The sequence below is a fragment of the Petaurus breviceps genome, unplaced genomic scaffold (assembly GCF_028583685.1).
Source record: "Petaurus breviceps papuanus isolate PSGF00001 unplaced genomic scaffold, PetGlider_PUasm1.0 47, whole genome shotgun sequence".
NCBI classification, from domain to species: domain Eukaryota; kingdom Metazoa; phylum Chordata; class Mammalia; order Diprotodontia; family Petauridae; genus Petaurus; species Petaurus breviceps.
In genome coordinates, this window is record NW_027186349.1 from 4,027,500 (window position 1) to 4,052,313 (window position 24,814).

At 35.1% G+C, this 24,814-nt stretch overlaps 1 protein-coding gene across 1 annotated transcript in view; it reads left to right on the top strand.

Annotated features, from left to right (window-relative positions):
* CDH18 (cadherin 18) overlaps nt 1-24,814 on the top strand; it is a 1,599,127-nt gene that overhangs the window by 59,831 nt on the left and 1,514,482 nt on the right. The gene's annotated exons all lie outside the window — the stretch shown is intronic.

The window sequence follows — 24,814 nt, forward strand, 5'->3', positions numbered from 1 at the left end:
CTTGCTCAAGGTTACACGGCCAGTTATTATTTCTAGGTGTGGTGCTGAGTATCTGAGCCCAGATTTGATCCAGGTCATCCCGACACTGGAGCCAGTGCTCTTACTCGCTAAGCCACCTGGCCGCCCCTCGGACCTCAACAATTTCCATCTTCATCCTCTCCCTTATTTCTCTGCAAAATTATTTCTATTTTTATTTCCAGTTTTAAACCTTAAAAGGACTTATTGAAAGATTGCCATTTTCAGTGGTGAATTCAAAATTAATTTCCTTCACACTTCAATTTTTATGATTTTTAATATTTTTACTCACAATTTTTATAAGCCTCCCACTGGTTTATCTGTAGTATCTTTTCTGTGTCTATTACTTTCCCCACATATCATTGTTATGTGCTGTTATGTTTTTATTCTATTGACATACTTCTAATTCTTTTAAAATAATGTGTAGAAGCAAGGTGTAGTTAAAACTGTTCATTCACCTGTTTTCCTCAAAGCCATTGTCCTTTTACTCTTTTTAGCTATTTTTTCTTCCCTTTTTTTCCCAAATTTTACAGGGCTCTGAGTGATGGTTCAGATTATATTCAAGCATTCACTCCATATCATGGTTGAAGATTTTTTTTCATATTTTGATCCAATTAATGTGGAGCAGAGCCTACACAACCTGTCTGTTTTCCCATTGTGGCTCAAGTGTCTCATTTGGCAATTTGATACCCTTACGTACTAATGAGTGGGAATTTGTAGCTGGATCACAGATGGGAAAAAACTTAGAGAATATGGCCTAGTGCAATAGGTGGGAATTTCAGAGCATAGGCATATAGCACAGAGTGGCAATTTTCTAACATGATCTTCTGATATTTTATGGCCACTGTCTTTAAAGGGAATCAATTCCTCTCCTTCTCATTTTTGGCATGATCCTTACTCTATTTTACATATCTGTTGCTGTTGTGAGGTAGTAAAGGAAGCATAGGCTTAAATAGAAGGCTTTAATGATTTTGTTAGAAGTCTAAGACAAGGCTTTGATTTTCAGTTATGTAAATGTGAAAGTAACACAGAAGAGACTAATGGAAAACATGTTGGAAAAACACATCTCGGATCTGAGTAACACAAGTGGTTAAAGGCTTGCTGATTACTTTGAAGCCTCAGTGCCAATTAAAGTAATCAAAATTAATCATAAATAACTGATTTCCTGCTAAAAATGGAAGTGTTTCAATAAGACCTATGCAATGCTCAGAAATGGTAAAGAAACATATTTCAAAAGCCTTCATAATTTTTCAGGAAAATGGTAAGAGAAAATTGTGGAAGAGTAATAATGTAAAGCCACACATGAGCAGCTTTCCAGAGGACTGCTGCTATGGACAGCTTTTATGGTTCTGATTACATAGTATAGTGAACTCTCTATTCAGCAGTAAGTTAAGGCAAAACATCCACAGAAAATCAAGGAATAGCATTCACAATCACATAATAACTTATCACTAAAGTGGCCATGCAGTTTTCACCCGAGTGGTCATATAGTTTTAAGCAAAGTACACTCATTTAGTTAATCACAAAGTCCTTAACTCAATCACAAAGCACAAAAGTCAAAGTCCTCCACCTGTGGAGTGCAATTCTTACAATTTCATCAGTCATGACTCAGTACCCTCTTAAGGGGCAGTGGAAAATACAAATGCCATCTACTCCTAGCTCACAAGTAAGTTACAATTTCATCAGTCACTACTCAGACAATTTAATCTTGACTCGAGGCAAGCTTTCAGCTTTCATGTTTTCTCTTCCCTGGTTCCAGCTCCTGCCCAAATCCACCAAACTGTCACCTGGATTCAAAAGCAGACAGCTCCCAGTTGCTTGTCTGGCTCTCCATGCAATTCCTGTTCCATATTGAAGCTCACAGTGTCCAGTCCACCTCAAATCCTCCACAGTTTGTTCCTGGGAAGACAAAGCTTAACAAAGCCACAGACAGACAAAATACCAACACCACAGTTATATTTCCTCTGGCAGCTCCAGCTGGCCCTCGGAAGTTTTCAGCAGCTCTGGCTGGCATTCTCCCATTCTCAAAATCAAATTCATTTAGTAGCAGACCAGTCTCCAGATGCTCACTGAGAGAAATTCTCTCTCTCTCCCCGGCAGTAGCTGCTCTGCCTCCACACTGCTTGTTCCAAGAAGTTCTGACTCTCTCAGCTGGGGCTTTGCCTTATCTATGGTTAATTAGCACCTCCGTGTTCAGCCCTTTCCTGTTATGTCAGCAACAGGGGTTCATACTTTCTGTTTCTTTACAGAGCCTTAATTTGAAACTAAGTGCTAAGTACCTGTTAGCTTGATGATACAAAGGGATCTTCAAATTTCATTATTATTACAAGTAAATATCAATTTAGGCTGGAGATTTTTTTTCTAGAAATAAGTCATAAGATAATTGACATGTCAATTTCTAAATCAAATCACCAAGAATCATTGAAATAATTAACTATGGGGAAATAACATTAAGATAACCCAATAGCTGAGGTTTTTATGGACATATCACAGTTGTGGTTTGACCCTATAAGAAAAATGTCTAATTGAGACAGATTAGATTGGATGTCTCCAAGCAAGAAGACCTCTTTGAATTACACAAAGTAGTGAGAAAGTATCATCCAGAAATTTTCTCACTCTAGGTGAATAATGACTGAGTACTCCAGATTGTCAAGATCAAAATTATAATTTATTTTTATAACTCAAAACTTATAAATAAAATAAATATAAAACATTTAAATTACTAAACTTTCCAATGTTTTACAAGTTTGTATAATCTATACTTCAGAATTTATTAAGCTTAAAACTTCACAAAGAATTTTGAGCCACTCTTTATTTAGTTAATTTAAAAGTCACCACAGATACCCCAAAAAAATCACAAACTTCCTTAGTCAATCAATGAAAATAATTTTGTACTTATTTTGTTATTAAAAAAAGAAATTATTAAGGCAAAATGTGACCTTAAAGGCTTTTTCTCCACAGGGTGCTTCTCATTCATACTTCAAGCATCATTAAAAAAAAAAAAAACTTCTACAGGTAGTAACATAGAAATTACTTTTTAAGTAAATTTCTCATTATTATCAAGTAAGTATTATACATGGTTTTTCTTCATACATTAGTCTTGGTTGTAATTCAAGCCTTTTTGCTTTCTGGAATATAATATTCAAGCCCTCTGCTTTAAAATGGCAGTTGCTAAATCTTATTTAATTCTCTCTGTGCATCCTTGACATTTGATTGGTTTCATTCTGCTGCTTTAATGTATTTTCTCTTTGACCTGGGAGTTCTAGATTTTGGATATAATATTCCTGGGAATGTTCATTTTGGGGATCTCTTTCAGGTGGTGCTTGGTAGATTCTTTCAAATTATATTTTACCCTCTTGTTCAAAGATATCAGAATAAATTTCCCTGATTTTTAAAAATCTCATGTCTAGACTCTTTCTTTGCTCGTGGCTTTCAGGTAAACCCGTAATTCTTGAATTATCTCTCCTTATTCTATTTTCCAATTCAGTTGTTTTTCCTATGAAATAGTTCACATGTTTTTTATACTTTTGACTTTATTATTTTATCATTATTTTTATTATTATTTTGGTTTTGTTATTTTTATGTCTCTTGGAATTAAGAACTTCTATTTGTACAGTGCACAGTTCAAATTTTTAAATAGTTGTTTTTCTTCAGTGAGTTTTTGTATCTCTTTTTTTCCATTTGGTGAATTCTGTCTTTAAGGGTGTCATTTTCTTTAGTATTTTGTGCCACTTTTTCCAAGCTGTCAATTGTCTTTTCATAATTTCATTTTCAATTGCTATCATTTCTTTATCTATTTTTTTCTAGCCACTTCTCTGATTTATAAACATCCCTGTTTAACCCTTTCATGAATTTTTTTTGAGGTTCTGTCAAATTAACATTTTTCTTTGAGACTTTCCTTGTAGCTATTTTTTTGGTCTTCTGTATTTGATGCCACGGAAGCTTTTTCTGGTCTGGTTCTTTTGTCATTGTTGTTTGCTCATATTTCCACCCTCTTTTTTATTTAGGAATTTATGTTAATGTTGGGCTATTTGCCCAAGGTGAGCTCTGTCTCAAGTGTGAGGCTTTTCTGCAGTCTTATTTCAGAGCCAGTTTGGGGGTTTGGGAAGTTTTCACTGCTTCCTAGGTAGTGTGATCTGGGGAGAGGTGTGGTTGCTATTCTCTTAGTTGTATTCTCGTCCTTACCCAAGAAGTTCCCCTGATACCCTGAGATTGCACATGGTACTCTTCCTAAGGTGCCCTCCTCCCTTGGAACTGGAAGTGATATTGCCCTGGGGGCTATAAGTGATACTGTCACTCAAGACTTCTATTCATTTTTACATAAAAGGGCTCCTCTCTGTCCTTAATGACCCAGAAGTGCTAGAACAGGGGTACCTTGTAATCTTTTGCTGACTAGTTGTCAGATTCCCTTACAATCTCTATCTTTAGGGCTGTCAAAACTGATGTTGTTTCTATCACTACCACTTTATTCCAGCCCTGGTTCTTCATTCACATGTACTTAGGGAGAGGCTCCTCTCTAGTAGCAAAGAAGTCTCTTTCTGACCTCCTGGGTTGTTTTGGTCTGAAAGAATTTCTAAATCTGACCTTATGTCTCTACCACTCAATAATTCAATTTGAGGAATTACTTTAAAGATGTTTGGAGGGGAATTTTGGTAGAACTCTGCTGTATGCTTCTCTGCTCTGCCACATTAGTTTCATCCCTGAATGACTTTGCAATTTTGGTTCTAAAATAAACAAAAAATCAGCATATTCATAGCAGACCTCTGAGACAAGAAAGAAAGAATATCTCTGGACAAACACCAAAAAATAAAAATTTTAGAAGAGAAGGCAGAGGATTGAATTAATATTCATTGATCTTCTTAGTATTAACACACATTAGATTTTAATCTTTAGCATGAGAAGATAATAATTTACTTGATATTTTCTGGGCATTTTAGCATTTGAATTTTGTCCTATATGATGGATATTAATTCAGCAATGCTAAATTAGTGAGAGATATTGGAGAAAGATCCTAAGAAAAATGTGAACAGTTTCAAGGTGACCTATGAAAGCTGGTAGCGATGCCAAAGATTGCAAAATGGAAAAAAAAATACACACAAACACATATACACAATATTTGTCATAATTCCTGGTAAATATTCTCAAAAATAAATTTCACTACATCAGTGTCAAAAAAAGCATAGAATCTGCCCCCCCCAAAAAAAAAATCTTGAAGTTCTTGTCAAGTAAAGATGACAATTTCAACGATTTAGATTGCAACTTCATTTATAAAACACTGCATATGAGGTTCATAGAATAAGAATCACTCCATAGCTGTCAAAAATTGTCATGGGAAAAAAAAAGCATACCTCTTACCCAGAATGTGCCATACCCATGGAGGTATATGGAAAGAAATAGCACTAGAATCATCACAATGAAAGATTAATAGAAAAGGAGCAATGAATGATCAGGGTCATAAAAGATCTAAAATATATTCAAGAGTGGTAGTGAGCAAATTAAAAGTCTGGGGAGGAAAGGAATGGCAGCATACATGAGGATAACATGAAGGTCTTGAAGCAGGTCTTTGCTGAAGAAAAGTTGTACCATCTCACATGAGCCAACTGCTAAATTTTTAGCCAGCATTTATAACTTAGAAATCAGTAAAGGCTACAATTTGGGACTTTTGTATATTGTTTTCTTTATTATCTAGACTTAAGAAAGTGATGGAAAATGCTGAAAATGTAGATTCAACTTAAAATTTCTGGACCATTTATTTGCCCCCCCTAAAAGTTGGTTGTTAACTATTTTCCAAAATACTGTTGTCTCTAGTCACCTGAAGTCATGATTTGTTTGCAAGAAGAGCAGATTTTGTAGAAGTAAAGAGTGGAAGAATTGGAATAAAAGTTCTTGAGTAAAAAGTTCAAGTTTTTAAAAGATGATCAGTTCCATATAATTGTTTTAAAGTCAAAGATATCATTCAATGACTAAAAAAAGCTACCATAGAAATGGCTGCCAAAGTACAATTTAGGAGATTAAAAAACAAGGTCAGGTTATTAAGGTCATTAACAATTATGTGTATGTTGAAAGTGCTAGAGATGATGGTTGTAGATTGTATAGAAGTGAGGATCAGTGCCATCGTCTTTGAGGAAAGGAGGAATGGAATCTAGGAGGCCAGCTGATGACAGACCTAAGGAGCAGAGAGCCATATGAGGAAAATCTCATTAAAATACTGCTAGAAAATGAAACTGATCTAAGGTGATTCTGCTTTATACATAAGGCTCTTTTGTTAGAGAAGTACAACAAAAAGTAAAATATCAGGTACCAGTATATATGAAATACTATATATACACACAGATAGATGATAGATAGATAGATAGATAGATAGATAGATAGATAGATAGATAGATAGATAGATAGATAGATAGATAGGTGATAGATATAATCCAACACATATCATTTATCTTATGTTTACATTTCATATATAATTCTCACAGTATAATTTTTGACAAAGGGAGAAACATAATCTGAGTCCTACTAGGGAGATTCAGAAGATTCAGAATTAGTTGGGAAATGGGACTGAAAATTAAGTTTCCAAAAAGAGGTCTGTGAACTTGAAGAGTGGGCTAAACTAAGAGGTTAAATTTAGTCAAGTCACCAGGTATTTAAGTGCTTACTAAGTATTTGTCATTGTAGTGGTAATAAGTATAAAATTTTGTGAGTTGGAAACATTCAAATGAACAATCACTTATCAATTTTGAGAGAAGTAATCATTAATATTCACTTAATATCAGGGGATATTTTTTTTTCTCTTTCTATTTTTAAATTCGAAACCAAACCCTGTAGGTTATTCAGTCAGCCCCTAAAAGAACATTGCTGATAGATGAGATTGTCCAAGTCCTGGGGGTTATGTGCTTTTTGATCTTTGGTGGAACTCCACCCAACTAGAGGACTTTACAAACAGAATCCAGTGTAGGTGAAATCTTGCCTTTGGGAAATAATCCCCTGGCCTTGGGACATTCCATTTGAATTTATGGTGACCCAGTTTATGAAGTGGAAAAGCAGTCAGAGTGGTCTGAGTGAATTCTTTTGTCCAGATTGCTACAGGCAGCAGTCTTATGATTGGGTTACCTTCCGGGCAGAAGAAGCTGAGGACTGTTTGCCCACCTTCTCATTAATATCTCCACCCCATCACTGATTGCTAACCATTCAGAATTGATTTCTATTCCCAGGTACACCCGTTTTTTTGTCAAGGGGGCTTCTTTGATTTACAAGGGAAAGCTATTGACCACATTTTAACATAATTAATAAAATAATTGTTAATTGTCCAGAAATTATGTCTCTTGAACTTTCCATTCATTATAATTGCCTAGTATATGCATGCACATGGCAGGGTTGGGAAACTTTGACCTCAAGGCCACGTGTGGCCTTCTAGGTCATCCAGTGAAGTCTTTTGACTGAATGAGTCCAAATTTTAAAGAACAAATCCTTTTAGTAGGGGGATTTGTTCTGTAAAGCTTGAATTCAAGCATAGGTTCCCACTTGAGAACCTAGAGGGCCACACATAGCCTCTAGGCCAGAGGTTTCCCACCCCTACAACAGATTTAAAAGGCAGGTAAGAGTAAGTAGAATCTTCAAGTCACATACCCCTGTGAAAAACAGAGGAAACAACTGGATAACCCTTTTGTGGAATTACCTTCTGGGAGCTGCATAAATATAATGAAGGTGGGCGAAAAAATGAAAAGAAAGCTCTTCATTGAAAATGACCCAGGATTTTATGATTGGTAGTTCAAATATGAACTGAACATGTGATTTGTTATTCATAAAGAGAAGGATGACATTAAGCTGCTTCAATACAAATATAGCAGTTAGAAGAGTAATAGAGGTAGCCAGATATAGCCCTGGGCCTGAAGTCATAAAGAACAGAATTCAAATCTAACCTCAGATACTTATCAGCTCTGTGACCCAGAGTAAGTCACTTAACCTCCGTTTGCCTCAATTTCCTCAACTGTAAAATAAGGACAGTAGCTCCTATCTTGCAGGATTGTTGTACAGACCAAATAAAATATTTCTAAAAACACATTTAGCACAATGCCTAGCACATAGCAGGTGCTATATAAATGCATATTTCCTTTCCCTCTTCCTATTTCTACCCTAGTCAGGTCATATTCAGAGTAGTATGTTTACTTCAAAACATTGTGTTTGAATGGAACTTTGATAAATTGTGATATGTCCAGAAGAGGGAAACCAACTAACTAGAGCTAATATCAACTGAGGATTAGTAGAAGTGTAGTACAAGTCAAGTGATACCTCTTGCAAGTTTTAGAAGTTATCATACAGATGGAAGATGTCTTATACCCACAGAACAGACCATGAAACTATATGTGGAATTTAAAGAAAGGCAGATTTCAGTCCAACATAGAAAATAATTTTCAAATAACTAAATTTATCCAAAAAGAGATAAACTGCCAGCAGAAGCTAGATGCTGATTTTTTGGATCAGCTATTAAAGATAAGCTTCATCTTGATGAGTTAAACTGGGTAAACACTGAGACACTGTACAATCCTGAAATTCAATACTATATATTATTATTATCATATACTATATATTATCGCTCAGAAAAAGATAGTAAAGTTCTAAAGATGTCTTAATGCATATTTGTATATTTCAGTTTCCCTATACAATAGAGAAATTAAGAAATTAAATCAGAAATATATGATCCCAATTATCTAGCTTGACATATTTAACTCCCAAATTAATGGGCTATATTTTTCTGACATCATTTTACATGCACTGTGTAAAATTGGAATAGTCTAATAAAACAAATGTCATTCCTGAAAATAATAAAAAAAGAACTAACTAAAAATATCTGTGATGTAATAATATATCCAAAAGAAAATTTGCCATCACATATTGCTTATATATAAGCTTGAATTAGTCATTATTCAAAATCATTTTATGTTTGTGACTTTTGTTTGTGCTTCCAACAGAACATATTCTATGACATAGTTATTTCATATGCATATGCTTCTCTGTATTTGGGATTAATATTCATCTTATTTCCCTGTATCTCCACAATAAATGTGACATATAGGTATTTGATTTAAAGTTCTGAGCAGGTTATCTAAGATTTGCAAAGGGTCAGCACAGGTGCTGTTACCAGCAGGAACAAGCTTTAGAACATGCCCATTTCTGAGCCAGCATTCTTCACATACTTGCAGACTGATTAAAATGTCAACTCAGTGGATGGCAAAGAATAAGAAGACATTTGCAAAATAATCGCATGAGCAGCTCTGCTTTCAGCAAACATTTTCCCAACATTTGGAAAAAATCAAACTTTTTAGCAACAAATAACTTGGCGAGTGATTGAGCTAACAAAAATATACAATCTTTTAATATGATTCTCCAATTAAAGCCCCTGGAGTGCTTTACATATGTACTGTAGCACATTAGGCTACGGGATTTTATGAATTTGTTTTGTCAGTTTCCTACATCTGTGATTTGGTATCAAGCATGAAAAGACAAATTGCTGCTTCGAAGCAGGTAAAATGTACAGACTCTGACTTGGTGATTGCATATTAATCACTACTGAGTTAGCAGTCATACTTAACAGAATTATTGATATCACTATGAGTGATTTGATTTTTATTCCTTAACATGCTTTATAGAACACTGTTACCAATATGTGCACATAAATTAGAAATAAGATTCTTCTAAACCATGAATCTCATCCCTATAATAAAAAAAAAAAATTCATGAAAGATTTTAGACTACCCTGAGAACATCTGTTCAAAGACTTTTTTAAAAAGTTAATTTACTGTCTCTAAGGTTCTTGCTTGTCAGAACTAGAGAATAAGGTGGCCTTTTGCCTACAGTGAAGGGTATACCAATCAGATTTATGCACTGCTGCCTGATGTAAATGTTTTTCAACATTGAAATGAAAGAACTTTCCATCTGGTTCAGTTTTGATGTTGCTGGTTTTGTACTAGTTGCCATAAATACATAATGCCATAGCTATTTGTGAAAGAAAGATTGGAATGAGAAATACATTCATGGCCAGTGAATCGAGAACAACTGAGAATGGTTTCTCAGTGCTATGTACATAGACTACTTCTGAATTGAGAACTTTGGCAGCATAAGGGATAGGCTGAATTCTGCCTTGTCCACGTCCAACCACATTACTCCATGTTTATTGGGAGTCTACTATGTCCAAAACACATCATGTAAGGGACCGGTGGGGGATACAAAGAAATACAGAAATCTGTGTTCCTAAGTTTGTTATAATCTAGATGCCTCCATTACCAAATTATAATTTATCCACTAGAATATCCAAGAATACGCTATATAACCTAGTTCTCACAAAGCAAGTGTTTCTTTCAATTTACAAAACTGTTTTTATATAATTTCATATAATTATTTAATGATTGTTCAGAAATATAGGAATACTAAGTATGATCACATATGGAATTAATGATCAGGATAAAAGTCAAAGGATCTAGAGATTACTTCAAGTTACTTCAAGTTCATCTAGTTCAGCCAACACATTTTATAGACTAAAAAGCTAAGACACAGAGAGGTTAAGTTATTTTCCCAAGTTTCTATCCATGAATGAAATTAATATCTATAATATTTATAGCAGCACTTTTTGTATTAGTAAATATCTGGAAACAAAGTAGCTTGACAAAGTTGTTACTATACAAGCTGGGGTTTATGATTGCAATCAAACAGTACCTAATGTCTCTGCCATTGAAATGACCATGATGTAAAAATTTTTAAGATACAGCAATAAATCCAAAAGACCACTTTCAAGTTTTGAAGTACTTAGGGTCTTGTTAGGCATAAAGTTCATTTTATATTTGTGTCTGCTTACTATGCTTTCAATATAAAGCATTCTGTGACATGGGAAATGCTATTTTGTATGGATACATTTTCATAAGTGTAGGATGTAGGATTTTAAAATTTTCTTTAGGTAGAAAAACATCTTGAATTTTCTAAAGGAATCTAATAGGAAAATACATTTCTATATACAGAAATTCCATATGTAACTATCTGATCATTTTTAAATAAGGACAGTAACCTGAAAGTACCCATTAGAGAGATTATAAAAGAAGATAAGGACTATTGAGGGAAACTTTTTTTTTTAAAGAAATTGATAGAAGAGTAGGCCGGCATTTCTAATCTCCATGTGTTAAATTATGTTAAAAATGTTCATGAATATCTCCTTTTTTACTTTATGCTTTTATAATATTTTATTTTAAGTCATATCACTGGATGCAGATCTGATTTCTTCAGTTGCTATTGTCTTCCAGGCAAAATTATTTTTATCTACTGACTGCCTTGTTTCTATATTCTTATTTTTCTTTCTGTATACATCTTATTTCCCTATCAATTGAATGTGGCTTCTTTGAGGTTAAGAGTTGTTTCATTTTGACTTTGTTTTCCTGAATTCTCAGTATAAAGTAATTATTTAATAAATGCTAGAGAATGAATTAATATCCTGTTTACATTTTTTAAAAATCATAATATTGACATATATTTTCAAATTTAATATACCTAAATTTCTTTGTTAATGAAATCACTATCTGGAGGAAATGGAAAAATTGAAATATAAAAAATGCATTGAAAACTGAGGTGGAGAGCATAAAAGGTAAACTTCACAAACTTCAAAATTTGTTGACGTCGATCCTGATTTTACTTATAGGTCATCCCAAAGTATGATCCACAAGGACAATAAAATGGTGGCATCAGATTATTGGTGGTATAATAAAATCAAAATCATAAACTCTGAGTAAAATACTTTTATTTAGAGTATAGGCAAGTGTGATAGCTTGAGTATACATATTTTTATAAAGTTTTTTTTTAATGAAAAATTTCACTTGATTAAAGGTTAGATGTAGTGGCATTCACCTGTAATTCCTGCTTCTAGAGCAGGATGAGGCTGGTGAACCTCTTGAGCTCTGAATTTATGAGATCAGTCAGGCTAAAAGTAAGGGGTGTCCTGACTAAGTTTTGACAGCAGTATATATAACCCTTGTGTGAAAATTGCAAAGGAGACCCTGGTGCGTAAGAAGAGACAAACTGGCCTAGGTTGGAGCAAGTTAAAACTTCCACATGGATGAGCAGTTAGATCGGGCTAGTGAGTAGCTGATATTAAAACTGAGCTAGATGGGGAAACCCAGTCTAAAAATAAATAAATAATTAAAATGTACTTACCTAATCTGTTATAAGTGTGTTTTTTGTTGCTTAAAAGGATCTGAGGAGACAGAGGACACTGTTTACATAAACAAGGTAAATCCTGAATATAAAATACAACTTGTCCTTTTTTCCCTCACTTTTTAATACTGGGTTTATAGTGAAAATAAATAAATAAATAAATGAAATGGAAATAAAATAAATAATATTGAAATTATTTTCAAAATATGAAAAATAGCTTTTTCATCACTGAAAGTGTTTCATTGATCTTTTGTCTAGGTGAGTCAGAAATATATAGATGGCACAGTGTCTGGCAAAAGTCAGGGATTCTCATCATCTTGAATTGAAATCTGACTTCACATACTTACCAGCTGTGTGATCCTGGGCAAGTCACACAACCTTATTTGCCTTGGTTTCCTCATTTATAAGATGAGCTGGAGAAGGAAATAGCAAAACAATCCAGTATCTTTCCCAAGAAAACCCCAAATGGGGTCACATAGAGTCAGACATGACTGAAATGACTGAACAACAGCAGATACAAATATTTAAAATAAAGCATTGCCAGCACTATATGGATTTCTGTTTGCAATGTGTTGCTGAATAATTGAAGCATTGAGTTACTGAACAAGTGATGTATATGTTTACTGATTCATCCAAAGGTATTAACCCACTAAAACATATTTGCAGAGCATTTTCATTTTCAATAAGAAATGTCAACAAGAATTTAATTTCTTGAAGTATTAATTTGTGTTCAATGTAATAATAGCAATAATAGTAATAATAATGATGATAGTAATGATACAGCTCATCTTATGTAGCAATTCACAAATTACAAGTCCTTTTCTTCACAACAATCTTGTGAGGGAAGTAATGCAAAGGAGGGGATATGCATTTTGCAGATTCCTAATCACTTAATCCTAGAAACATGCAATAACTTATTAATGAATAAAAAGCATTTATTAAGTATTTATTATTGCTAAGAAATGTGGGTAGCAATGGGGATAGTGATGAAAAAGTATAGTTAGCTTTAGTCCTCAAGAATTTTACATTTAATGGTGAAGATTCCACTATAGGGGAGTAGTGGCTAGGGAGAAATATTGTGGCTTACAAAATTACAGGGATGGTGAATGGTTCCTTAAAGGGACAACATCACACAACCTTCCCAGTAGCAATAACAGTATTGATTTATGATGGTGCCAAAATTAGTAAGTGAGATAAGAAAGAAAATAGATGGTCAGCTAATAGATGGTAAAGCAGGGCTAACAATTTTAACTGCTACAGTGTTCTCTACAACAATCTAGTCTCTGTAGTAGTATACTCATTATGCATATGAAAAAGCATTAGCTATTAGAATTTTGTAACTTAATCATTCTGAGGAATATAAATGAATCACTATATTTCTGGAGAGTATATAAACATTTATACATAGCTATATTGATAATTAATTTACCCTCTTTTTAGGATTCCTCTACAGGATCTAAGTTAACATTTCACAGGTAGAATCTGAAGGGGGGTTAAACCATAAGGTATTCAGCAAGTCAATTAATTCTTAACCTGAAATTAGAGAAAGGCCATTCTTCTTAACTTGCTAGATAGATATCATATATCGCAGCATTCTATTTCAGTATTCATTTTCTTTTGATTTTTCCTTTCACTCCTAAAACTAACCAAAAGATTTTCTCATATTTTCATAAATTCCTCACAAATTTTCTTTCTGTTTCTAGATAGCCTCATAATCTTTGTCCTCATAGATAAGATGCTCCATATTAAGCTTATTAGCTAGACCTAGGCAAATCTGAGAGCTTTCCACTGCCATAATCTAAATCCATCCTCGATAAACAGTTGTGCTCAGATATCCCAAATGGTGGATATGGAAGTGAAAGTAGCAGATTATTCTATATACTATATTTCTACTATTCTAGAATTTCCCCAAAGGAGTAAACCTGTCTAGCAAACATTACAGATGATACATTTTCAATAGAAAATGAGGAACCTAGGAAGCCATCTTTGGAATTGCCATTCCACTACTCCAATTTGCACATGGATTTGTAATGCTGCAGTATCCCACTCATCTCCATCTCCAGCTTTCCTGAGGCCTTGGCTATACAGAATATCTTTCAATACATTTTTTAAAATTTGATTTTGTTTTGGACATATACATCTTGTTTATAGGTTTGTTTCCCCTCCTTTGCTGACATCATATAATCAATCATTTGAAAATGTGTTTGCTACTATGTGGGATGAAAAACCCTACCCAAAAATTTAATCAAAAACTGAGGCTTCTCTAGGTAGGAACAGAAAGGATTTATTCAATTCTTGCAAGAAAGGGAGCATCACCTTCACCAGCACGAACCAGTGGAGGGAGGCTGGCTACAGAAACCAAAAACGTGGTTAAATACCCTAATGCAAGCAACCCCTTCCACTGACCTTGCCCTCATTGCTTGAGAGCTTGGCCTCACAATGTAGCTTGGGAATCTACCCAGATACAAGGAGCAAGGAAACAATCTTCAACCACTGAAAACTGATGAAAGCATTTGATACCTTATTTGGTCATGGGTGAAAGCAGGGGAGGGATAAGTTTGCAAAAACAAAAAACTTAAGCCTAGCTGCACCCAAAGCCTAACTACAAAAGTGAAACATTGGCCTAGCTGCAGCCGAAGCCCAACTTGAGTTTAGAGCACTGTCTCCATTTTAGGGTATGGTCTGAGAAGTTTTCACCTCTCTCACATACTACCAAATAAATGAACTGAAACACATTGTTGAAACTGATAAAGTAGGACTCTTTTGTTTAAGGAGCTCTCAGTACAATTGCTACAATGAGACACAGTAATTTAAGTGGTGGTCAAGAAGATGAGCAGACTACAAAGTGAAATATGGCCACTATATGAACATTGAGTCAAATGAAGTACTCACCAGACAGGAACCCTAAGGAATAATTCTTGACCTGAAAGATCACACTTCGGGTTATTAGTGAAGACTAAAATAAAATCTAAATTCCCTGACTTCAAATCTAGTGCTCTTGGTAAATGGAACATAGAAAAAAAATCATTTGTGAACTTGATATCTGCTGTTGTTCTTTTCATCTATAATGCAAATTATAGTTGCTTAAGGGGAAACCCAAACCAAAGTGTAATCACAGCAAAATGTTAGTTAAAAGAAAAGAGCAATGTAAAAATAAAGAAGCAGTCATTGCATACACTCTTCCACAAAATCCCATGCTTATAGTGAGAGGAAATGTTTATTATGAGAGCAACTCACAATCTTAGAGTTGCATCCTAGTAGGATGGTTCCAGAAGCTTCTTCCAAAGTTGCCCTTGTTGCTGCTGTTGTATTTGGTTTTAAAGGTCAAAATGGATGTGTTTTCCCTGATTAGAATATAAACTACTCAGGGGCAGTTACTATCTCCCCGTTTTGTTTGTTTTTGTATCCCCTACACTAAGTACAGCACCTGGTAGATAGTCAAGGCTTAAAAAATTCTCATTGAACATTGTTTGAAATTTACTCTCATCAGATTTGGTTCCTGGAGGGAATAGCATATTCAGTTATGTATACAGTTCTAACTCACTTTACAGGCAGCAGGAGGGGAAAGGGGAAAGAAAAGGGAGAGGTGATTAGAAAGCAGGGAAGAAGCAAAAGCAAAAAAAAAAGCAAAACTTTTGAGGAGGGGAATGGAGAAAGGAAAAATAAAAGCATAAATGGAGGGGGAAAATAGGATGAGAGAAAGACATAGATAGTAATCATAACTGTGAATGTGAACGGGATGAATTCTCCCATAAAACAAGTGGATAGCAGAATGGATTAAAAAAGAAATGTAATCAATTCTACAATATGTTATTTATAAGAAACACATTTTTAACAGAAGGCTCCCCACTGGGTAAAGGTTAAAGGCTGGAGGAGAATATATTATGTTTCAGCTGAAATAATAATAAAAAAAAAAAAGCAGGGGTAGCAATCCTAATCTGAGACAAAGCAAAAGCAAAAATAAATCTAATCAAAAGAGATAAGGAAGGAAACTATATCCTGCTAAAAGGCACCATAGAAAATGAAATAATGTCATTACAAAAAAAAAAAAACTATGCAACAAATAATATAGCATCCAATTCTTAGAAGTTAAAGGAGTTATAGGAATGGACAGCACAACTATATTAGTGGGGGACATCAACCTTCCCCACTCTGAACTTGATAAATCTAACTTTAAAGTAAATAGGAAAGATGTTAAGGAGGTAAATAGAATGTTAGAAAAGATGGGGATAGAAAGGATGATACCTTTTTCTCAGTGGCACGTGGTACACAAAAAATGAGCATATACTACTAGGGCATAAAATCCTTACAATCCATTGCAGAAAGGCAGAAACATTAAATGGATCCTTTTTGAATCATGATTCAATAAAATTATATGTAATAAAAGGCAAGGGAAGGATAAATTAAAATTTATTAGGAACTAAATAATCTACTCCAAAAGAATGAGTAGGTTGAACAAGAAATCATAGAAACAATCAATAACTTCATTCAAGACAATGACAATAATGAGACAACATACCAAAACTTATGGGATACAACAAAACCTGTTCTTAGGGGAAGTGTTATATTTCTGAAAACTTACCTGAACTAAATAGAGAAATAGGAGATCAATGAATCGGGGATGCAACTGAAAAATCTAGAAAAGAGGATAAATAAAAATCCCCAATTAAATACTAATTTTGAAATTATGAATATTGAGAAATTTAAAAAATTGGAATTAAGAAAAGTATTGAATGATAAATAAAACTAGGAGCTGGTTTTATGGGAAAAAAACAATAATATGTATAAACCTCTGGTTAATTTGATTTAAAAAAAGAAAGAAGAAAACCAAATTTACCAGTATCAAAAATGAAAAGGGTGAATTCATCACCAATGAAGAGGAAATTAAAATAATCATTAGGAATTATTTTTGCACAATTGTATCACCATAAATTTCACAATCTTAGTGAAATGAATGAATGTTTACCAAAAATATAAATTGCCCAGATTAACAGAAGAAGTAGTAAATACTTAACCCCATCTCAGAAAAAGAATTTGAACAAGTCATCAATGAACTCCCTAGAAAAAATCTTCAGGGCCAGATGGATTTACAAGGAAATTCTATCAAACATTTAAAGAACAATTAATTCCAAAATTCTATAGACTATTTGGAAAAAATGATGAAGGAGTCCTACCAATTTCTTTTTATGATACAAATATGTTACTGATACCTAAACTGGGAAGAGCCAAAACAGAGAAAGAAAATTATAGAACAATTACCTTAATGGACATAGAAGCAAAATTTTAAATAAAATGTTAGCAAAACAAATACAGTAACTTTTCACAAGAGTAATACACTTTGATCAGGTAGGATTTATACCAGGGATGCAGGGTTGGTTTGATTATTAGGAAAACTATCAGCATAATTGATTATATCAACAACAAAACTAATAGAAACCGTAAGATGCAAAAAAAGCTTTTGACAAAATACAACACTCATTCCTGTTATAAACACTAGAGAGCATAGAAATAAATGAAGTCTTCCTTAAAATGGTAAGAAGTATCCACATATAACCTTCAGGAAGCATTATCTGTAGTGGGGATAGGCTAGATACATTCCCAATAAGTCCAGGGGTGAAACAAGGATGTCTTTTATCACCACTGTTATTCAATATGGTACTATAAATGTTAGTTTAGCAATAAGAGAGGAAAAAGAAATTAGAATAGGCTAAGAAGAAACTGAATTATCACTCTTTACAGATGATAGGATGATATACTTTAAAAAAATCCTAGAAAATCAAATTTAAAAAGCTACTTGAAATAATAAACAACTTTGTCAAAGTTGCAGGATATAAAAACAAACCCATGTAAATCTTTAGCATTTCTATATATTACTGACAAAACCAAACAGCAAGAGATAGAGAAATTCCATTTAAAGTTATGGTTGACATTACAAAATATTTGGGAGTCTACCTGCCAAAAAAACCCAGGAACTATTTGAACACGATTACAAAACACTTTTCATAAAAATAATGTCAGATCTGAACAATTAGAAAAGCATCAGTTGCTCATGGGTAGGCTGAGCTAATATAATAAACATGACAATTCTGCCTAAATTAATTTACTTATTTAGTGCCATACTAATCAAACTACCGAAAATTATGGCGCTAGAAAAAATGATATCAAAATTCATCTGGAAGAACAAAAGGTCCAGAATATCAAGGGAATTAATGAAAAGAAATGCTAGGGGGGTGGTTAGGTGGCACAGTGAGTAGAGTGCTGTCCCTGGAGTCAGGAGGACCTGAGTTCAATCCAGCCTCAGACACTTAACACACACACACACACACACACACACACACACACACAAACTAGCCATGTGACCTTGGGCAAGTTACTTAACCCCAATTGCCCTCCAAAATAAAAAAAAAAAGAAATGCTAGGGAAGGTGACCTGGTCATACTAGATCTTAAATTGTATTATAAAGTAGCAATCATCAAAACTATTTTGTATTGGCTAAGAAATAGAGGGGAAGATTAGTGGAATAGGTTTGGTACACAAGACACAGTAGTTATAGCAATCTACTGTTTAACAAACTGAAAGACCCCAGCTTCTGAGATAAGAACTCAATATTTGACCAAAACTGCTGGGAAAATTGGAAAATAATATGGCAGTAACTGGGCATAGAACAGTGACTGATACCTTATACCAAATCTAAATGAGTACATGATTTAGATATAAAGGCTGATACTATAAACACATTAGGGGAAGAAAGAATAATTTATCTGTCATGTCAGATTTATCCAGATTGGAGGAATTTATGACCAGACAAGAGATAGAGAACATTTTGAAATGCAAAATGGATCATTTTGTTGGGATGAATTGAAATTGAAAAGGTTGTGCACAGACAAAACCAATGCAACCAAGATTAGGAGGGAAGCAAAACACTGGGCAAGAATTTTTACAAGTAGTGTCTCTGATGAAGACCTCATTTATAAAATATAAAGAGAACTCAGTTGAATTTATAGAATACAAGTTATTCCCCAATTAATAAATATCAAAAAAAATATGAATAGGTAGTTTTCAGATGAAGAAATTAAAGCTATCTCTAGTCATATAGAAATGCCCTAAATCACTTTTGATTAGAGATATGCAAATCAAAACAACTCTGAGATATGTATCAGATTGACTAACATGACAAAACAGGAAAATGATAAATGTGGGAAATTGGAACACTAATTCATTGTTGGTGGAACTGTGAGCTAATCCAACCATTCTGGAGAGTAATTTAGAATTATGCCTAAAGGACTATAAACATGTGCATACCCTTTTGACCTAGCAATACCACTTCCAGGCCTGGATCTTAAAGAGATCATGAAAATGGGAAAAGGACCCAAAAGTACAAAAATATTTATAACTGCTCTTTTTGTGATAGCCAAGAATTGCAAATTGAGGTGATGCCCATCAATTGGAGAATGGCTGAACAAGTTGTGGTATATGAATGTAATTGACTACTATCATGCTACAAGAAATGATGAACCCACAGAGTTCAGAAAAACTTGGAAACACTCATATGAACAGATGCTGAAGTGAGCAGGACAAGTAGAACATTGTACATGGTAACAGCGACAGTGTGTAATGACTGATATTGATAGACTTAGCCCTTCTGAGCAATGCAAGACCTAAAACAACCCCTAAGGACTTGTGATGGAAAACGCCATCCCCATTCAGAGAAAGAACTATAGATGCTGAATGAGGAGTGAAGCAGATTAAATATTTGTTTCTTTTTTTTTTTTTGGAGAGGGGAAGGTAGGGCAATTGGGGTTAAGTGACTTGCCCAAGGTCACACGGTTACTTTTATGTTAAGCGTCTGAGGCTGGATCTGAACTCAGGTCCTCCTGAATCCAGGACCAGTGCTCTATTCACTGTACACCCAGCTCCTCCTTGTTATTTTTTTCTTTCGCATCATTTCTCCCATTCATCATAATTCTTCAATTCCACATGACTAATGTGAAAATGTTTTAAACATGACTGTATGTGTAGAGCCTATATCAGATTTCCTGCCCCCTGGGAGATTATGGTGGAGGAGGGGAGAGAAAATGTAAAACTTATGGAAGTGAATGTTGAAAATGAAAATACTAATAAGTTAATAAAAAATGAAATCCTCATTAACTTCCCTTGACATTTAAAACAATAAGCATGAAACTGAGATGAGTATAGAATGTTTGAATTCTATCCCATTTTTCTCTATTTCTGCCAGATATGAGAGACACTATAGTTTGTTCATAGGATCAACTAGGAAGATGTGAGTTTTAGTGTAGCCTCTGACTCTACCTGTGTGACCTGGGATCAGTCACCTAACCCCTATCTGCATGAGTTCCTCATCTATAAAATTGGCATATCCTGGAACAGGAAATGGCAAATCATTCCAGTATCTTTCCAAAGGAAACTCAATGGATAGAAGTCCATGGTGTCATGTAGAGTTGGACATGACTGAACAACAATAACAACAAAGTAACTTGTTCATTAAAGCACATTTCTAGGGCTAAACAACAGCTGGAACATCCCTTTGCCTCTAACACTACTATTTTGCTACCTTACTACAAAGAAAACTGCTGATGTCATTTGAGAGTCTGATGAAAGCATCTGCTGGCCTCCATTCTCTATTGCACTTTCATCTATTGGCTCACTGCTGAGATTCTAGTGCCATCTGTTTATTATCTGCTAAATTACTACTATTTGCTGACATCCATTAAATTATATCTTAACACCAAACCTTGTATATATTTGGTGCTTAAAAATGATTAGTAACTGATTGCTATGTAGCTTATTCTCTGATAGGAAGAAGTTCCAAATCTTCTGTGAGAAAATACAGAGTATGAAGCTATTTCAGATCTTTTTAAAGTCAGTCCTACTAGAGAGCCACCATGTATAATAAGAATTCTTGCCTTGATATCTATTTTTAATTTCCCCTGAAAGAGAACTTTGCCCAGCTGTAAGTGCCCTCTAACTTTACTAACCTAACGGCCAGCCTTAGGTTGTGTTCTTAGGGGGACTGAAGAGACCAGAGAGAGAAACAATTTGCAGTTTATTACAACATGGTGGGCTCGGGGGGGGGGGGGAGGGGGGGAAGGTGCCTCCTTATATACCTTTAAAGTGAGCACAATTGAAGCATGATTTCCTCTTGCACGGGGAGTGTGAATCAATGGAGGGGGGACCAAACCAGTCACATCAGCTGCTGCTCATCATGCAATGTGGTCTCTTGGGAGATGTCCTTGTGAACTGGCAACTGGACTGTAGCCCTCAGCACATTCTTATCTCTCACTAGTATGAAGTGGCCTGAGGCAGTTGCTGATTTGCCGTGGGACAAGAAGCACTTTGGAACTAACATTGTCCTGTCCAATTCCCCCTTTTTGTTTTGAAAAAGTGCAAGGTGAGTATCATCCTGAATCATTGCTAAGGTATTACAAAGCATTTTAAACATTAAGCCAAGCAGAGGAAGGCAATAAAACAATAATGTGCCCACTTCTATTTCATTCCCCAAGGCCACAGTGCCTTTAGTGAGATCCTTCAATATATTATAAAATTCCTCATTGATACAGGCTTGTTATTCAAAACTCAGCAACACATTCTTTGCCAGGTCCTCCACAAATCGGGCCTGAACAAGATGATTTTGTATAGTTGATACAGATATAGCAAGAAAAATAGAGGAGGCTATAAGATTTCCCCATGACTGCTATCACCTTTCAAAGTCCTGTCCAAGAGGGGCCCTTCTGGGGTACCCACATGGGTAGAGAGGAACGGAGTCGTAACTAGTGTGGTTTGTCAGGTGCCAAGATTGAAGCTCACTGTGCTTGTTGAATACAGTTTTGCAAGTCTGCCAGTGAGTGGCACAAGTCTCTAGTAAAGGAATGGGCTTACAAGCTGGGCTTCCCCCGTACCCTGGGGAAGAGAGGAAGTGCAGGGCATCCCCTGTATCCCAGCATATATACAGTGTGTAAGCCAATTACAAGAACAGTCATGTTGTGACTACCATTCCTTTAAAAAACTGGTTCAGCAGCCACCTCCCCCAAAGTTACCACCCTTGGCCAGGATGGCTCCAACATCATAGCCCATCTGTGTTGTTCTGCGTGAGCAGGTGGTGAGATGGTGAACGTGGTTATGGCAGCAACCAGCAGCAAAATCCCTTGATGATTCGTCTTGTGTGGTCTCCACTGTTGGGACCGGTGCCTCCACTTCTTTCAAGTCACTGATAATGCAGATAGTTTTTGCAGGAACCCACTGGTGACCTCAACCTGTGGAGATACAAGCATACCCTGGCCCCCAGGTTATAAGGGCTCTCCCAATTACCAACAATTGTTCTCCACATAACCTTTCTTTGTTTTCATTATTGTACCAACGTCCCATTTCTAGTTTATGTTTTTGATTCCCTCTGAGCTGTTTCATAGCTGGGGTCAAATCAGTTGCATCGGATTTCAGGTAATTTAGAGTGTACAATATTAATTTAGGGTGTACAATATTTTAGTTGTCTTATAGGTCCATCTCTCCCTTTTTGTTTTTTGAGATAATGCCGAATATGTGCAGAATGCAATGGTCAGTCAATAATAACCTCTGGCTTATCATCACAGCTTGTTCTAAATATTCAAGTAGAACTCTCTTTCCTTCTGTAAAAGCCAAATTATTAGAAATATTTTAATATTTTGCCATTTTCTTAGCAAGTTACAATTAAAACAAGTTCCTTTCTCAGGCTGAATGACCTTGCCTCTAGATAGTTTCCTTGGCAGTTTTACAAAATAAGAATAATAAAGTTTTTAACTAGTATCCTCCTTTAACTTTCTCTAACTTCAGGTAGATGAGTAAATACCTGATTCTCTATATGGCGTATACAAGTTCTTATCTTTTAGTTCCAACAAAATTCAGATTAAAAATTTGCTTATCTAACACTATTTTTGGCTTATAATGATCCCCATATGACATTATGACATCAATTTAATTTTCAAATCATCACTAGCAAAATTAATGATAAAAATTGGGCTTATAAAGTGCAGAGGTTTTTCTCCTCTCCTCATGGCTGCAGAGCCTGATAGTGGATGTAGGGGTTTGAATTCAAGAGGTCTATCTGCTTGCTTTAAAGTGTGGGCTTCAGGGTGCCTAAGGGCTGTTGCTAGCAGGGTCCTTGATAACTTTAGTGAGTTTCCTCCCTTTTTCCAGAATGGGGAGGGTAACTTAAATTCCCTATTAATCTTAAGCATTCTCTTTTAGCCTAATCTGGGATGAGAGGCTTTAATGAGTTGTTGTAAAAATGTTTTCAGCCAATTTTAATTTGTACTTTAGTGTTATGTTTATTCTTAAAAATTTCTTAGAGAGTGAAAAGCTTTCAACCTGTTTGTTAAAGGGATTGGGACTCTGGAAAAATAGCAGAGGCTCGTGCCTTCTCCCACTTCCTGGAAACTGGGGAACTTGAAGCTTTCACTTTATAAATGTTTCTTTATCAGATATTTGTCAAATTAGGATTAACACTTTTTTACTTTTCACGTGAATTTAATTGACCTACAGTTGTATTCCCAAATGTTCGTCTGTTTGCCTCTTAGATCTGAGGGAAAAAATTCCCTTATTATTTCTTATTGCCTTCTCCTCACTCCACTTGGCCAGAGTGGAATGAAAAGGAGGAAATTTTCAAACTTTAAAAAAAAATCTTAAGACTTCTGTTCACATATTTCATGCAAATAATTTATACCTATTCACAGAAAGTTGCGCAGTCCAGCTACATATTAAATCTTATAGAATGACAAATTACTCTCACTCATTCCCACAAAGACACATAAACAAAACAGATATAGAAAATAACAGAACAGATCACATAGAATTTGTAGGTGTTCTCCTGGAAAGATTAAACAGTTGCTGGCTCTACAGATAGTAACAGAAGCCAGGTAAGATTTACTTGATAATATTAGAGACAGCTGCATTACACTGAAGTGTTTCCAGACTCCTTTGGCACTTTCCTTTCGGTTGTTAAACATATCATTAACATATTCCATAGAAAAAAGGCAGAAATAGTGAAATACTGGAGTCCTTCCATAAATCTCTCACTCCTCTTTCTCTTGACTGGTTCCTAATTTTCTTTTACTATTCTTTTTAACAGTCTTAGATAATATTCTCAATCTCTACTTTCACTTTGTACCTGTCCCATTTTCTCCTGACAGCTTTTTACTGAGACAGGGCTCACTTGCTTATTGTTTCTAGTCCCTCCTCTACCACTTAACTTGGTGATTCTTTTAGCCCAAAAACTGCTAAAAGCTTTTCCCTAGAGGGCCTAGTCCATGTTTAGCCTAAAGGTGAAACTTTACGTGCCAAATCAATTAATGTTTTGATGTGTTAAAGCTGCACCATTGCTCCTTGTTTCTTTCTCTATCCCTTGTTCTTACTATGCTTATGTTTTGTCCTATTTTTACTCACTGTTCTCCGAGCTCTGCTCCAGACACCACACAATAGCACTTAGGAATCCGCTCCTGGAGTCTCTGGAAGCAGAGGTGTTTGTACCCTGTGTGACTCAGGGCAAAGTGGCATGATCCTCGGGTCCTTCTTGAGCCCCAATTGTCACTGTCCAGGCGCCAGCTGTAAGCAGCTGATAATT